The sequence below is a fragment of the Pezoporus occidentalis genome, unplaced genomic scaffold, assembly GCF_034315485.1.
Source record: "Pezoporus occidentalis ecotype Australia unplaced genomic scaffold, CSIRO_AGI_Poc_V1 ctg186, whole genome shotgun sequence".
Lineage (NCBI taxonomy): Eukaryota > Metazoa > Chordata > Aves > Psittaciformes > Psittacidae > Pezoporus > Pezoporus occidentalis.
This window is the reverse complement of record NW_026913704.1, coordinates 501719-516331: the sequence shown is the minus strand read 5'-3', so window position 1 is coordinate 516331 and position 14613 is coordinate 501719. Positions and strand designations below refer to the sequence as shown.

At 43.0% G+C, this 14613-nt stretch overlaps 1 non-coding gene across 1 annotated transcript; it reads right to left on the bottom strand.

Annotated features, from left to right (window-relative positions):
- Window positions 1-3304: 3304 nt before the first annotated feature.
- On the bottom strand, window positions 3305-3375 carry TRNAK-CUU (transfer RNA lysine (anticodon CUU)). Its single transcript has one exon. It is a non-coding gene; the product is annotated as a tRNA-Lys (tRNA).
- Window positions 3376-14613: the final 11238 nt, after the last annotated feature.

Below are 14613 nucleotides of genomic sequence, written 5' to 3'. Positions count from 1 at the left end.
TTAGATTTGAGAGAGACAGGGAAAAAAAGGTTATATATCTGTTCCTTCCATGTTTCATACATTTCTGTAGTATGACACAGTATATATGCACTGACATTTAATACAAATTAATAAACTTCTAGATAATTAATTTCCATTATGAGATTTACTTATAGTGATTGCCAATTTGGCAGCTTCCTGCAGTGCTTAATATTACATCTGCTTAACAGGCCAGATGATAATAATCTGGGTACAGTTTGCAGTATTTGCTGAACCATGGAGCAAGTGGCTGTCAAAATAAAAATATCACCAAAAAGAATGTTGCAGAACATTTTATAGGATGTAAAATACCATATCTTCCGGTTTATCAACACACAGATGAGTATGCAGTATTCCATATGTAATACTTAAATAATTCTTTATTATGGCAAGGGCATATCTTCTGGGGAAGATAAATTTTTAGTCTCTCATAGGCTAACATCCAGTGTGAATATGATTTCACAATTTTGCTAAACTACCTATATTTCTGAAATAATGAAAGCAAAAGCAGTTGTTTTTCAGCAGTTCTATGAGTGAAGCATAGTAGAGCAAAACAAGAAGTAAAACTCTACCCTAACTGCCTAATGTCACATTAAAATTGGAGAACCTGTCTGTTGGACCCATCCCTTGCTTTCAGTATAAAATGCCTAAAGGAGAACATTTAAACTCTACCCAACTCTCTCTTTATATTTCCTTTCAGACCATTATGGACATTTGCTACTATTTTTCACTAATGATTCTATTCTGGGGGACTACGTTCAGCTTGGAGTTCTCATTAGAGTTTTGAGTTGCCTCTAACACTTGACATTTTTTTTTGTATGGTTTTAGACCATTACTTTACTTCCCACCCCTGAAAGCTTTCACAAGCACTATTGGGGTTAATAGGAGAATTAAGTTAAATCTATTTTTAAAATTATTTGAATACAGGTGATTGAGATGGTTGCTTTGAACTTTCAGAAGAGATGGTTCTAAGTTACACAAGCACAGTTTGCTGAATATGTAATGACTTTCAATTTTGTGTTGTCTCTTGGCTCAGATCATTGACCAATGCACAGCTTTCAGCTATTTGCAGGGGGCTGCACACTGCAACCTTCCTATTGCTTGTTTGACTTATCTCTTTTTAAAGTAAAGAAACCAACCAAACAAATAATACAAATTTATACTTCCATAGTTCTTTGAAGCACTAAGAGTAATACATACCTTTTTTTTTTTTTGGGGGGGGTGTGGTTTTTTTGTGTTGTTTGTTTGCTTGGTTTTTTTTTTTCTTTTTCCTAAGGTGTGTTAGTTGGTTGTCAAAAATACTTATTGCAATATTTTAGAAATTAGTTTCAAGTAAAGATACATCCTGGCATCACAGACTTTGTTGCACTGATTAAGCTATAAGTAGGAAATCCCAAAAGATTACCTGGCTGAGAATTCTGAATGGTTCATAAACTGGAATGCCCTGGGGGAGTATCTTGATGAAGTGCTTGAGAATATGAGCACCTAACCCAGAGGGAATGATTCTCCCTGGCTTTGAGTTGCAGATTGCATCAGTCAAGGAAGCCAATTGGCTGGTCATATGAACGGGTCCTTTGACCTAAGAAAAATGACGCTTTTATCAATTAAGTTCTTTTTTTTTTTTTTTTAGGTTTTGTTTGTTTGTTTTTTTAAGATCCTGTCACAAGCCTTTTGGAAACTTAAGCTTGTTTTATGTTTTAAGATAAAGAAGTACTTAAAGCTTATGCTGGTTTCCATGTATTTGGGGCAAGTTCTTACCAGTTCTTTATTATTTTTTTGCCTTGCTTTGAATTTCTGGTAAAAGTTGGGCTTCAGCATCACGTACTTTTCTCTGAGTTCTTAACATCCCCAAGTGTCATCTCACTTTATAATCTTTCTACCCCTAAAACAGAACAAGTATATGTGACTGGTTTCTATTTCTTGCGTTCTGAGAGTGTTTACTTCCTGCACTTTGTGGTCCATCTTTAGAGGCTTTCACATTTCCTTTTACTTGATTGGACCTAAATGACTGATACTCATTTGCAGTCTTATTTAGTGTCCTATTGCTTAGCTCACAGACTTGCAAAACTTAAGGCAAAGGCTATGTAAAACATAGGTTGTGTCTGCCAACTTGAGTTAATATAAATACTTTTTTGTTTGTTTTTCCAGAAATATATCCTATTTTTTCTATCTCTAGTGTTGAGTGGTAGAATTTTAATTAACTGTAGAAATTCTTTGACTTTGCTCACGTGTGCCATCATTTGTATCTAAATTGAGACTGTCCTAAAATTTTTAATGTTGTTAAACCCATCGCTGTTCACCTAGGAGCTAATTTACTTTGTGACTGGTAGGAGTGTTTTCCTTTTAAGCAGGGATTGCATAGGCTTACTAACTTGTGAGCACATGCATTACCTTACAGTGATCAAACAAGAATGAGAAACCTGGGGATCAGTCTGGTGGTCACCAAAACTGAATGAGTAGCATGGACTGACAGGCCAAATGTGAACAAAACATCAAATAGAATTATGACATTGGAAATCTTAAGTCAGAATGTGTGAGATGTGGTTGCATAATATGAATCCATTTCATGTTTCTGATTTCTCTCGTCTTAAACAGGAATTTCAACAGAAAAAAAATAAAGTTAATGAAGATAATGAGCTATATGGACGCAAGTGATTAGGACAACTAAATCCCTATTGGAAGTGGGTGTCCTGGGCTCAGCAGTAGCAGTCATGTTTCTCCTTCATAGTAGCTGGTGCAGTGCTGTGTTTTGACTTCCAGCCTGGGAACAGTGTTGGTGATACCGATGTTTTCGGTTGTTGCTAAGTGATGTTTACCCTGACCAAGGACTTTGTGAGGCTCATGCTCTGCCAGGGAGGAGGGGAAGCTGTGAGGAAGCAGAGATGGGGCACCTGACACGGGCTAGCCAAGGAGGTATTCCATACCACATCACGTCATGCCCGGGGTGGGGGGTAACTGTGAGTTACCCAGAAGGACACGGGCTTCCAGGTGGGACTCGTTTCTTGGCCGGTGGTATTGTATTCTCTTCCCTTGTTATTTTCTCTTATCATTGTTGTCGTCGGTGGTAGCGGTGGTGATTTGTGTTGTACATTGTTTGCTGGACTGTTCTTGTCTCAGCCCATGGGAGTTGCACTCTTTCGATCCTCCTCTGGGTTCCTCTGGGAGCGGGGAAGGGGAGAGCCCCGGGGCGGGGGGAGGCCCTCGATTGCTGTCAGCCTGGCACCACTCACTGGGAGTGAGTGAACAAGCTGTCTGGCTAGGGTTTAAACCACGACAGTTCTTTTGGCGCCCAACGTGGGGCCCGAACCCACGACCCTGAGATTAAGAGTCTCATGCTCTACCGACTGAGCTAGGGGTGGAAACACAGCCCTACCTTTTGCTATGGACTGATCCAGACTGCACCTGAACAGGGGCAAGCTCCAGAACACCTGCAATACATTGATGACATTATTGTGTGGGGCGATACAGCGGAAGAAGTCTTTGAGGAAGGGAGGAAAATAATCCAAATTCTGCTGAAAGCCGGTTTTGCCATAAAACGGAGTAAGGTCAAGGGACCTGCACAGGAGATTCAATTTTGGGGAATAAAATGGCAAGATGGACGTAGACAGATCCCCACAGATGTGATCAACAAGATAATAGCAATGTCTCCACCAACTAATAAGAAAGAAACACAAGCTTTCTTGGGTGCTGTGGGGTTCTGGAGAATGCACATCCCATATTACAGTTTGATTGTAAGCCCTCTCTCTCATGTGACCCGGAAGAAGGATGATTTTAAATGGGGCCCTGAGCAACAACAAGCCTTTGAGCAAATTAAACGCGAGATAGTTCAGGCAGTACCCTTTGGACCTCTCCGGACTGGGCCAGATGTAAAAAATGTACTGTACACTGCAGCTGGGGAGAACGGTCCTACCTGGAGCCTCTGGCAGAAAGCTCCAGGGGAGACTCGAGGTCGACCCCTCGGCTTTTGAAGTCGGGGATACAAAGGATCTGAGGCCAGCTATACCCCAGCTGAGAAAGAGAGAAAGAGATACTGGCAGCCTATGAAGGGGTCCGAGCTGCTTCAGAAGTGATTGGCACTGAAGCACAGCTCCTCCTGGCCACCCTGGTTGCCCGTGCTGGGCTGGATGTTCAAAGGCAGGGTCTCCTCTACACATCATGCAACTGATGCTACATGGAGTAAATGGGCTGCACTAATTACACAACGAACTCGAATAGAAAATCTCAGTCATCCAGGCATTCTAGAAGTCATCATGGACTGGTCAGAGGGCAAAGATTTCGGAATGTCACCAGAGGAGGAGGCGGTGCATGCTGAAGAGGCCCCACCATATAATGAACTGTCAGAAAGTGAAAAGCAGTATGCCTTGTTTACTGATGGCTCTTGCCGTATTGTGCGAAAGCATCGGAGATGGAAGGCAGCTGTATGGAGTCCTGGCCGACAAGTTGCAGAAGCTGCTGAAGGAGAGGGCGAATCGAGTCGGTTTGCTGAGGTGAAAGCCATCCAGCTGGCCCTGGACATTGCTGAACGAGAAAAGTGGCCAGTACTTTATCTCTATACTGACTCATGGATGGTGGCAAATGCCCTGTGGGGGTGGTTGAAGCAATGGAAGCAGAGCAACTGGCAACACAGAGGTAAACCCATCTGGGCTGCTGCACTGTGGAAAGATATTGCTGCCCAGGTGCAGAACCTGGTGGAGAAGGTACGTCATGTAGATGCCCATGTACCCAAGAGTCGAGCCACTGAGGAACACCAGAACAACCAACAAGTGGATAAAGCGGCTAAGATTGAAGTGGCTCAGATGGACTTAGATTGGCAACATAAAGGTGAATTATTTTTGGCCCGGTGGGCCCATGACACTTCAGGCCATCAGGGCAGAGATGCAACATATAGATGGGCTCGTGATCAAGGGGTGGACTTAACAATGGACACTATTGCCCAGGTTATTCATGAGTGTGAAATATGTGCTGCAATTAAACAAGCCAAGCGGTTAAAGCCTCTTTGGTGTGGAGGACTATGGTTGAAGTATAAATATGGCGAGGCCTGGCAGATTGACTATATCACACTGCCGAAAACCCGCCAAGGCAAGCGCCATGTGCTTACCATGGTGGAAGCAACCACCGGGTGGCTGGAAACATACGCTGTGCCCCATGCCACTGCCCGGAACACTATCCTGGGCCTTGAGAAACAGATTTTGTGGCGACACGGCACCCCAGAGAGAACTGAGTCAGACAATGGGACTCATTTCCGGAATAACCTTATAGATATTTGGGCCAAAGAGCATGGCATTGAGTGGGTATATCACATCCCCTACTACGCACCAGCCTCTGGCAAAATCGAACGGTACAATGGGCTGTTAAAAACTACACTGAGAGCAATGGGTGGGGGAACTTTCAAGCATTGGGATACACACTTACCAAAGGCCACCTGGTTGGTCAACACCAGAGGATCTGCCAACAGGGCTGGCCCAGCCCAGTCAGAACTTTTACATATTGTAGAGGGGGACAAAGTTCCTGTGGCGCATATGAAGAATTTGCTGGGGAAGACAGTCTGGGTTGTTCCTGCTTCAGGTAAAGGCAAACCCACTCGTGGGATTGCTTTTGCTCAGGTGGGTAATGCGGGAAAATGGGGAAGTCCGATGCATCCCTCAAGGGGATTTGATTTTAGGGGAAAACAGCCAATGAACTTAATTGTATGCTGTTGCCTGCTGTGTAATACTTTGATAGCCCATCAGCTAGATGTCTCCAGGTCACCAGCGACTAGCCCTGACTTCCCTCCAACCACCATCCCAACAGAGAATGAACTTTGATGAACTGGATGAGTTCCGCAGTAAAGGAACGACCAGCATCAGCAGGCAACGATCCAATACTGCACACAGCTTTTCCTGCCCTGAAAGATTGTTAGAAGAGATGGAACCTGATATTATTGTATTTTTTTTCATCCTCTGGACTTTTATATTTCCTCAGTGAATTACCACAAAGGCAGTGAGCATCTTTTATAACATGACAATTATATACTTTTGTATATTTTTACTAAAAAAAATAAACAAATAACTGCCATAAGCTTCATTAAGATGCAGGAATGATGTTCTTAGTGTTATTTGAGTGGTTTCAGTGCAAAGCATCTGTGTATAAGACAGAGCATTGACCAAAATGAGTGGCTTTAGGCATGTTAGGGAATATTCTAGTCATCTTTGAAAAAGTAAAATAAGAAAATTTGAGAAAATATGAGCCCAAACTATCTTCAGGTTGGCATGGTATTTACTACTTTCATGGGTTGTTAGACCTTTTTCTAGAGGTTGGAGTATGGCTACTCAGAATTGCACTGGCTTCTGACAATTCTGGGCTGCTGTTCCAGAAACCAGCTCTGCCAAGCCCTGCAGCTGTGTCCTGCCCAGGCTCCAAGCTCTCCAGTTCAGCACATAATGGGGTGGTTCTTTCCATAGTTATAGTAGTTGCTGTGAACTGGTTGTAAATGTTTCACCATGAAAATTAGTGATACCATGTCCCAGTCAAACAAAGCTTGAATTAGCATGTTAGAATGTACATGCATCAACATAGCACTTAAGAAGAAATGAAGTAATTTTTTAATGTATTTGTTTTTTATTCTAGGCTATGCTGTTTCTCTGATCTGTTGCCTAGAACTATTGAAGTAATAATGCAGTAGCAGAACGCTTCAGAGGCACCACCTTCTACTTAGCTCAAGTTATGGGAAATAGAAAGTATGATTTTAATGGCTACTCTTGCCACTGTTCATTTGGCAGTTTGGAGTCTTCTTTCAAGATGGGTAAAATACTGTCTAGAGTGCATAACACCAAGTTTCTGGAGCTGCCTTTTGTGTTTTTCTCATAGTTACCAAATATAGAGGCAATGAATAAGAGCAGTGGTTTCATTATGTGCTCACTGGTAGTCTTTTGTCTTGAGTTTCACTGACAAAAGATGTTAGTCTGCACATGTTTATAATCCTGCTTTAGGCCTTGTCATAATCATCTTTTATGGCACTTGGGACAAAAAATAAAATATATGGGAAAAAAAAAGAAAATAACCAGTGATTTGCCATAAAATTATAACCTTTTATTCCTAGAAAGCATGGCTGCATGATAGACACAGACAATAGTTTCTGTGAGGGAGAAAAGAGCGTTTAAATGACCCAGTGAAGACTTTTAAGCTGTCTATGACAGTAGTTCTGGCAATATGGTATCTATATTGATTTTGAGAGATTGCAGAAATGATGAACAAAATTAAAACAGAATTGGTAAAAGAACAAAAAATTAAAATTTGGGGGTTTAAGTGGTAAGCAAAATGAAAACAGGACATTCATTCACACAAGGCATGGGCATTATGCTTCTACCATATTTTTTTCTCCAGTTTTAGTGAGTCAGATTCATTACAATGAAAACAAAGAGAGTCTACAGGAAATGGGCTAGTCTGATTTACAGGTGTGTTGACTTCAGGCTAGTGAAATCAGTCAGTTTTGTTTTTTGTGATCTCAAAATACAATAGGATATTTCTCTCTGCCTAGAATTTAATTTAAGTGGGTTTTATACTGATAATTGCCAGTAATATGTTTTTGAAGGGTTCTTGGCATCTCTTGAAATTGTACTGCAACGTGCAGAGTGATAGAAGTTCTGAGCACCTTTCACGATTTCGGAATGAAATGAAGGCTTCTTGGAGACCTCATAGCAGCCTTCCAGTATCTAAGGGGGGCCTCTAAGCTTGCAGGGGAGGGACTCTTCATAAGGGACTGTAGTGATAGGATAAGGGGTAACAGGTTAAAACTTAAACAGGGGAAGTTTAGATTGGGTATAAGGAGGAAGTTTACTGTAAGGGTGGTGATGCACTGGAATGGGTTGCCCAGGGAGCTGTGAATGTTCCATCCCTGACGGTGTTCAAGGCCAGGTTGGACAGAGCCTTGGGTGGCATGGTTTAGTGTGAGATGTCCCTGCCCATGGCAGGGGGCTTGGAATTAATGATCTTAAGGTCCTTTCCAACCTTAACTATTCTGTGACTGTCTCCATTCCTTTAAGATTTTGTTGTTTTTTTTGTTTGTTTGTTTTTAGGGAAGTTCTTTTTTGATGTGCGTGGTCCTGTTTCTTTGTTTAACATTCCACTGATGCTGAATGCAACATAGTGTACACAAAAGAGGATACAGGAATCCTGATTTCTGCTGTGGTTTTCCATTACAGCCTTATTTATAGGAGTAATGCCTGAATTTGACCATGTCTCATGAACATTTCATTTGTATCTGTAAATTGTCAAGTTAAGGATACGGATTTTAAAAAATAAAAACATAGCTTTACAGAATCACAGAATCCTAAGGGTTGGAAGGGACCTCAAAAGATCATCTAGTCCAACCCTCCTGCAAGAGCAGGGTAACCTAGAGTACATCACACAGGAGCTTGTCCAGGTGGGCCTTGTATATCTCCAATGTAGGAGACTCCACAACCCCCCTGGGCAACCTGTTCCAGTGATCTGTCACTCTCACAGTAAAGAAATTTTTCCTGATGTTCACATGGAACCTCCTATGCTCCAGTTTACACCCATTGCCCCTTGTCCTATCACTGGACATCACTGAAAAAACCTAGCTCCATCATCCTGACACTCACCCTTTCCATATTTGTAAACATTGATGAGGTCACCCCTCAGTCTCCTCTTCTCCAAGCTAAAGAGTCCCAGCTCCCTCAGCCTCTCCTCATAAGGGAGATGTTCCATTCCCTTAATCATCTTTCTAGCTCTGTGCTGAACTCTTTCAAGCAATTCCCTGTCCTTCTTGAACTGTGGAGCCCAGAACTGGACACAATATTCCAGATGCGGCCTCACCAAGGCAGAGTAGAGGGGGAGGAGAACCTCTCTTGACCTACTAACCACACCCTTTCTAATGCACCCTAGGATGCCATTGGCCTTCTTGGCCACAAGGACACATTGCTGGCTCATGGTCATCCTCCTATCCACCAGGACCCCCAGGTCTCTTTCCCCTTCACTACTGTCCAGCAGGTCAGCCCCCAACCTGTACTGGTACATGGGGTTGTTCTTCCCCAGATGCAAGACTCTACACTTGCCCTTGTTGAATTTCATCAAGTTCCTCTCCACCCAACTCTCCAGCCTGTCCAGGTCTCACTGAATGGCAACACAGCCCTCTGGTGTGTCAGCCACTCCTCCCAGTTTAGTATCATCAGCAAACTTGCTGAGGGTACATTCAGTTCCCTCATCCAGGTCGTTGATGAAAATATTAAACAGCACTGGTCCCAGCACTGACCCCTGAGGGACTCCACTAGTCACAGACCTCCAGCTAGATTCTGCCCCATTGACCACAACTCTCTGCCTTCTTCCTTCCAACCCGTTCTTGATCCACCTCACTACCTGATCATCAAGCCCACACTTCCTTAGCTTATCTATGAGGATGCTGTGGGAGACCGTATCAAATGCCTTACTGAAATCAAGAAAAACCACATCTACCGCTCTACCATCATCCATTCACCTAGTTACTTGCTCATAGAAGGCTCTAAGGTTGGTCAAACATGACTTCCCCTTGGTAAAGCCATGTTGGCTGCTCTTAATGATCCCCTCATCCTTGATATGCCTAGAGATGGTGTCAAGAACAAGTTGTTCCATCACCTTTTCAGGGATGGAGGTAAGGCTGACCGGTCTATAATTACCTGGGTCCTCCTTCTTTCCCTTTTTATAGACTGGCGTGACATTTGCCATCCTCCAATCCTCAGGCACCTCACCTGTTTCCCACGATTTACCAAAGATGATGGAGAGTGGCTCAGCAATGACCTCCGCCAGCTCCCTCAGCACCCGCGGGTGTATTCCATCCGGACCCATCGATTTATAGATGTCCAGATTACTTAACTGATTCCTAACCCAAACCTCATCTACCAAAGCACACTCCTCCTTTATCCTGACTCCTTCTGGTGCTACAGGAATCTGGGTCTCCTGGGGAGAGTCTGCAGGAGTAAAGACAGAAGCAAAGAAGGCATTCAACACCTCTGCCTTCTTTATATCCTCTGTCTCCAGGGCACCCACTCATTCAGCAGTGGGCCTATACTGCTTCTTGTGTTAGTTTTATTCGCGATGTATTTGAAGAAGCCCTTTCTATTGTCCTTGACCCGACTTGCCAGATTAAGTTCTAAGGAGGCCTTAGCTGTCCTAATTGCTTCCCTACATCCTCTAACAGCTGTCCTATATTCCTCCCAAGTGGCCAGCCCCTCCTTCCATAATCCATAGATTCTCTTTTTCCGTACGAGTTTACCCAGCAGTTCCTTGTTTAACCATGCTGGTCTCCTGGCTCCCCTACTTGACTTCCTACTCATTGGGACACTCTGATCCTGAGCTTTGAAGAAGTGGTTCTTGAATGCTGACCAACTATCTTGAGCCCCTTTACCACCTAGTACCCTTTGCCATGATACTTCCCTTAGCAATTGATTGAAGAGGCCAAAGTTTGCCCTTTGGAAATCCAGAAATGTGGCCTTGCTAGGTATTCTATTCCTCCCACACAAGATCCTAAACTCCGCCATTTCATGGTCACTGCAGCCCAAGCTACTTCAACCAGACCCTCCTTGTTGGTGAGTACCAGATCCAGCAGCGCTCCTCTCCTAGTTGGTTCGTCCACCATTTGCATTAAGAAGTTTCATCAATGCACTGGAGGAACCTCCTAGACTGTGAATGACTGGCTGTGTAAGTCTTCCAGCAAATATCGGGGTAGTTAAAATCCCCCATAAGGACCAAGGCATGTAGTCGTGAGGCTGCTTTCAATTGCCTGTAGAAAGCCTCATCAACTCCTCCGTCCTGATCAGGAAGTCTATAATAGACCCCCACAACTGTGCCACCCATACCAGCCTGTCCCTTAATTTGCACCCACAGACTTTCCACTTGATCCTCATCTGCCCCTGAACAGAACTCAATACATTCTAGTTGCTCTTTCACATAAAGAGCAACTCCACCACCCCACTTTGCTGATCTATCTTTTCTAAAAAGGACATAGCCATCCATAACCACATTCCAGTCATGTGAGCTGCCCCACATTGTCTCTGTAATTGCCACCAGGTCATAACCTTTAGACCGCACACAGACTTCTAACTCCTCCTGTTTATTCCTCATGCTGTGTGCATTAGTGTACAGGCATTTCAGGGAGCGAGCTGAGCACGCTAGTGGCACCCTTGGAAGGCGTGAGGCCTTCTGGTCTTCATTCATACTAGAACATTGCCCCACTAGTTCAAACCCAGCTACAACCCCCTCGCACTTTGAATCTAACCTAGAGCTCTGTGAGCGAACTCTATTAACTCTTGCCCAGGTACCCTTTTTCCCCTGCAGGACAGGGTTTAAACAACTACAACTTCCCTCAAATGAAACAATAGATCGAGAGTTCTCCCTAGTCTGCCATTCTTCAAGCCCTAGCATGTTTCTCTTGGGCTTGTACCCAACAAGCCCAGTTATCTCCCCTTCCCCCTTCATACCTAGTTTAAAGCCCTGTCAATGAGCCCTGCTAACTCCTGCCCCAGAAACCTTCTCCCCCTCTGGGACTGATGTATCCCACCTGCCACCAGCAAACCAGGTGTCTCATATAGCAGCCTATGATTGAAAAACCCAAACCCCTGCCTTTGACACCAGTCCCGTAGCCATATATTGATCTGCAGTTTCTTCCTAGTTATCTCTTCACCTTTGCTTGTAACAGGTATGGAGGCAAACACCACTTGTGCTCTAGACCCTCTAACCAGCCGTCCCAGGGCCCTGAATTCTCTCTTCATTGCCCTTGCCCTGCTTGTAATAATTTCATCACTGCCAACCTGAAAAACCAGCAGCGGATAGTAGTTAGAGGGCTGCACCAGATCAGTTTCCTTTTAACATCTCCAATCTGAGCCCCAAGTAGGCAGCAGACTTCCCTGTGGGATGGATCAGGTCGACAAATGGGCCCTTCTGTTCCCCTCAGAAGGGAGTCACCCACCACAATTACTCTTCTTTTCTTATTCATTGAGAAAGTTCTAAGGCATGGGGGTGAGTGACAAGCCCTAGGTGACTTACTAGATGGATCAACCCCTCCATCACCATTTACCTGGCCCTGTAGTTCCAAGACCTCATACCTGTTACTCAAGGGTAACTGGGAAGAAGGAAGGGATTGTGAGGGTTTTCGCTTACCTCTCCAAGGAGGGACCTCCCTCCATACTTCCTTGTCCCTTAAGTTCACTCCTTCTGTCTGATGGTAGGAGGGAAACCTTGTTCAGCCACTTCCCTCTGCTCTTGCTTTAGGGTGTGGCTCCACCAATCAATTTCACTTTCACACTCTCTGATAGCTCTCAGCCTTTCTCTGTCCTCCCTCAGTTCAACCACCTGCTTTAGCAGGTCATCTATTTGCTGACACCGCACACAAGCGGTGTCACTGGCTCTCTCTGATACAAGTGCCAGGCTCAGGCATTCACTGCAGCCAGAGACCTGCACGGCCGCATGTCTGCAGGAAGGCTCAGTCTGGGTACCCACGTTATTCCTAACTACAGGTTTTGATCGAGTGGTGACCATGATCTATCTGGTCCATCGGTCCGTCTACGTCTCTCTGCACAAGCAAGCAGTCCTTCCTCCTCCTGCACTCCAGTCGAGTCCTCTTGACCAGGCAGTCACCCCGCTTGAACTGCCGTGCTCCTGGTCGCTCGCGCTCCCCGGGCAGGTTTTTAACCGCTCACAGCTGCCGCCAAGCCCCCTGTGAGTCAGCTGCTCGCGAGAGCTGAGCTGCCGGCTCCTGGGCAAGTCCTGTTGAGGACTTGAGGCTCCCTCCTCAATGGCTTTTGTCGCTCTGAGTTGAGGCTCTTGGGCGCTGATCTCTCCCCGCTCCACTCCGGTGTTGCAGGCATCCTCTCTCAATCTACTCACCTCAGCAATTCAAGCTTTAAGCTAACTGCAAGCCTGATGTCCTCTTAAAGTTAAATCCTATGTGTTGCAGTGCATATGACATTTTAAAGACAGGTTTGATCTGTATGGTAGTGTCCAAACCGTAAATTTTGAAAAGTATTTTGTATATGATGTTTGTATAAATATGAAAGAGAATGGGTGGATTGAAATCCATAGATACCATCCACATTTCATAGAGTATGCCTGTTCTTCATAGTCTGACCAAGTTGTTAACTTAATCGTTTACTTAGCTGTAACATTTCTGTGTCTTTTTTCTTCCTGAGATGTCTAGTGTCAATGGGTATGATACGTTATTTATTTAACTTGTTATAATGACAGTCTGTATGGAGGTGAAATTGTAAAAAAATAATTGGGAAGCACAACTGTAACCCTTAACCCCACAAAAATAAGTTGACCTTTAGATGAGGCATTTTAAATATAATTTATTTTACAAATATTCAAATTCATCAACATAATTAAATTCCTGCTTTCTACTCGGTCACATGGATCTTGATACCTTATTCAGCCTTCTAGTGAGCAGTCTTCAGATTAATTCCATTCCATGCGTAGAGTTGGTAAAGAGCATGCTTAAGAAACATTTCAACTTGTTTACCTGATCAACTCAAAGTCAACAGAAGTTTGATTTGAATAGTACAGTAATTTTTTATCAGAATGTCATTGCTGTCATTGTACAACATCTACTGTAGAGGTAATATCAAAAGATAAATTGATTTTAGAAGGAAACTGTAATATCTATATTGATATGAAAACTGGTGATCTCTATTGGAAAAATATGCAATTCTTTATTTTGCAATAAAACACATTAATATTTCCTTACATTTAGGAAACAGCAGATTGATATTTTAACACAGCTGGTTTTGAACAGTTTTCTGTATAACTTGAAGGCACACTCAGATTTATTTTTTTTTTCCTGGTTTTAAAGTATGACAGCAAAAGCACCTTTATCTGACATTTAGGATGATTAAATTTTGAAAAATCACTTGGCATATTCAGCATGACTCCACAGGGTACTCTCGCTTTATAAGGCAATGGATCATGTTAGCTTAACTTATATTTAAGATTTGCTGGCCTGATATTATTGTGTTAGGCAGTATTGCTGAATTGGAAACATAAAATTTTGCTGCCAGGAGGTCAAGTCTGTTCCTGCCCTATGCTATAAATTAGTTCCATAAAGTTTTAAGATGCAATATTTACTCTATCGCAACTAGTGGTATAAGGCAGCAAATTGTGCTTAAAAATATCAAATTAAACCCCGGGTCAAAGGTATATGAATTTCTTTTTTGTCACCTTATAGGCTATACAAGATACACTGCTATTTTAAAAAGAAAATTAACTTTAATTGAATATATTTTCAAAGACAGATTACTTTGTGGGTTTGGGAGTTTCTTTGGTTGTTTTTTTTTGGTTTGTTTTTTTTTTTTAATCCATGACACTGATGTAGAAACAGATTTGAATTATCAAAACTTTTTCATCTGGATTCCTGTACTGGTTTCAGCTGTGTTAATTTTCTTCCTAAATTGTAATGTGTACTTTGTTTCTTAAAAGAGTGAGTTCAAAGCAATGCTATAGGCTAGGGGAAAAAAAGGTTATATATTCTGTACTTTAAAGAAATCATGGATCTGAATTTCTATTGGGAAATCATAACCATATTCATTGGCCCAAAAATTGTATTACACTCTCTGCTTTTCTGTGCTTAAACAT